This window comes from Megascapheus bottae, chromosome 11, assembly GCF_031878675.1.
Source record: "Megascapheus bottae isolate mThoBot1 chromosome 11, mThoBot2.hap1, whole genome shotgun sequence".
In the NCBI taxonomy this organism is placed as follows: domain Eukaryota; kingdom Metazoa; phylum Chordata; class Mammalia; order Rodentia; family Geomyidae; genus Megascapheus; species Megascapheus bottae.
Window position 1 is genome coordinate 19,235,265 of NC_143519.1, and position 3,371 is coordinate 19,238,635.

The 3,371-nt window shown below is 40.9% G+C and overlaps 1 pseudogene; it reads right to left on the bottom strand.

Moving 5' to 3' along the window:
• Positions 1-436: 436 nt before the first annotated feature.
• On the bottom strand, positions 437-2,591 carry LOC150056798 (annexin A7-like; annotated as a pseudogene).
• Positions 2,592-3,371: the final 780 nt, after the last annotated feature.

Sequence of the window (3,371 nt, forward strand, 5' to 3'; positions counted from 1 at the left end):
ACAATAAATATGAATATCATTATAGTGGTCTGATAAATTTTAATATTGAATAGATACTAAAGATGAATTTTGTATTATACTGTTGGCTATCTAAAACATGAGGCATCCCTTGGGATCAAGTATTGAGTTGAAGCTGGAACAACAAAGCATTAGAAGAGCCCATTTAAAGAGCTCATTTTTTTTAGAGATTAGAGTGATTTTTATTCAGTTTGAAATCTTGATTAGAAATAAATGCATTGAAAATGAAGCTTTACAAACATCTCAGAATTACAACATCATTGTGGTATGGCTTTTACATAGAGGAAAAAAAAACATTAAGGCCATAACGTCATGTGCAGTCCATATACATGCCCCTGACACGGTCAGGGGCATGCAATCAAGCAGTCTTGGTAAGCCATGAATAGTTTCATTAATTAAGGGGAAAAGCAAATCCTTTCTACTGGCCCACAATTCCCAGAAGGCGCTTCCGGTAATCTCCACTTGTATCACTTGGAATCATTGTGGCCTGGGTCTTTTGATACATCTAAGTGAATATCTGTTTTATTTGTATAACGTCAGTCTCACTGCGAGTGACCACAGTCCTGATCAGGGTAGAGTCATCTGTGCCAGCACTTTTCATGGAATAGTAGAGGCACTCAGCAAAGAAGGCAGGGGAATTCAGGCACATTTCAAGATGGCCTTCCAACCACTTACAGCATATCCAGAAAATTCACGGCTCATGCTGCTTAACAAATTTCGATTAGCTATCCTGGAATAAGCCTCCCTAGTAACTCTCAGCTGAGGAAAGCTTCTTGTGGCAAGGATCATGTTAAAGCAGGATTCATTTGTTCCTGATCTCCCCTCACCAGCTTGATAAAGGCGCTGATCATCCCCCTGAGGCATGCGGTGGTTTATGCTCTGACTCTCATCACGTTTTCCCTGACACATGGATATAAGTGAACATTCACAACGCCCTGATGTGTCTGATGTAATGCCCTTTTCAAGGTCTTGGCCATATTGTAATTTATAACATTTGACAATTTCTCGTATTTCTTGATTCGTTCTGGTACCCCAAATCTCAATCTCGCTCATGCGTTCCTATTTCCTGCAGTGCATTCCATAAACTCCAGGCATCATAGTATGTGGGAGGCATGAACAAGGCAATGATCAGTTCTTCCATACTGCCACTCAATTCCGACTTGAGATCTTGGATTAAATCCTTGCCATACATGGTTTTAAAAGCTGCTTTAGTGGTTGAACGAGTTTGCACTGCCACCAACCACTATGGAAAGCAGCATGGAAGTTCCTCAAAAGACTAAACATAGAACTCCCCTATGACCCAGCAATTCCACTACTAGGCATTTACCCAATCATCCAGAAACAAGGACATACTAAATCCACTAGCACAATGATGTGCATTGCAGCACTATTTACCATAGCAAAGATATGGAACCAACCTAGATGTCCCTCAGTTGATGAGTGGATCAACAAGATGTGGTATTTGTACACAATGGAATTCTATGCTGCTGTCAGAAAGAATGACATCGCCCCATTTGTAAGGAAATGGAAGTACTTAGAAAAAATCATATTAAGTGAAGTAAGCCAGACTCAAAGGAACATAGGCTCAATGGTTTCCCTCATTTGTCCTAATCAGGAGAAACTTTGGGCTCTCCTAGCAGCGATTCACAATAGAACAAAATCTAGATACATATGACACCAAATGTAAGGACTTCTAGGATATAGAAACAAAAGCCATATAATGAGTGATTATTGTCCTTAATGTATTATGTTATCTCTCATCTCTTTTGCCATCCCTTGGTTATCTCATATTGTTACATTTCACCTTGTTAGCTGATATATTTTATATATGCTTAATTGGTTATTTGAAATAGGATTGGGAAGGGGGGAATCAAGATGGGGGGAAGGGAAATGGGGACCATGACATGAGAGAGGGTATCAATATTTGTGAAGTAATGTACCTTCTATCTGGTGAATATAATGTAACACTTCTATTAATTACAATAAAAATAGGAAGAAGAAAAAAAGCTGCTTTAATTTTTTGCCTCTGATCAATGGAACAATCATTGCTCTGAGCATTGCTTTATGGAGAATTTCTACATCTCTCATAGGGTAAACATTGGCAGCTGGTTGCATTGTACCTTGAGTTCCCTGAGTCATTGCAGCAGGCTGACTAGGAAAAGGAGCTCTTCCTCTAGAATACTGAGAAGGCATCTGTCCTCCAGGTAAGCCACCAGGAAGTGAGACCTGAGCTGGACCTCCAGCATAAGACTGTGATGGCAGCTGTGGATAGCCAGAAAAGCCTGCTCCAGCTGGTAGGGCTCCAAGTCCTTGTCCTTCAGAATAGGATGTTGCTCCCCTGGGTGTGGGGCAACAGGATAGCCTCCGGGAGCTGGATAGCCTCCAGGCACAGGGTAGCATCCAGCTCCTGGGTAGCCAGGTCTTGGAGCTGGTGGTTAAGAACTTCCTCCCATTGGAGGGAAGATACTGGGATAAGGATACTGACCTGGGGAGGGGGGGAAAGACTCCTGACCTGCAGGAGGATATCTAGGGAAATGTGGGTAGCCTGTGGAGGGATAGCCTGGGTATGACATTCTGACCCGTGAAGCAGAGTCATGGGCCACCTGCACTCGCGAAACAGGTAGCTCAGGCTAGCTGGTAGGTGTGGGCGTGGTGTGGCAGCGCAAGCCAGGAGATAGTTGGATTCCTCAGCATCACCTACACAGAAAAACCTGGAAGTAGTGTAGAGCTTTTGTGCCCAGCCCCTGAGTTCAAACCTCAAAACCGTCAATACACAAATACATAAATAAAATGTTTCCCCTAGGTCAGGAGTATGGCCTAGTGGTAGAGTGATTACCTAGCAGTAAGAAGCCCTGTGTTCAGTTCCTTAGTATAGAAAAAAACCGAAGTGGAGCTGTGATTCAAGTGGCAGTTTACTATCTGTGAGCAGAACAAACTCAGGGAGAGTGCCCGGGCCCTGAGTTCAAGCTCCAGAACTGGACCTTCTAATAATTAAATTAATGATATTTAAATTAAGGTTACTAAAATGGGTAAAGAGTATTATCATGAGACATATAAATGTGTAACTCAGATAAATGAAATATTAAAAATAGAAATCAAAGAAAAATAGGTTGAACTGGCATTTCACAAGGATGAAATGGAAGTTTGATGGAGCAAAGATAATCCTTCAAGAAAGAATGATGGAATATTGGATAATTACATGTCAAGAAATAAACTGAATACACATAGTCCACAGCTTGTGAAAAATATGAAATTGTGTATGGCAAATGTATAAGATATTACTCAAATTATAAAGAAAATTACCATATATGAGAGAGTATTTTAAACTATGGTTCAAATATAAATCAACATTA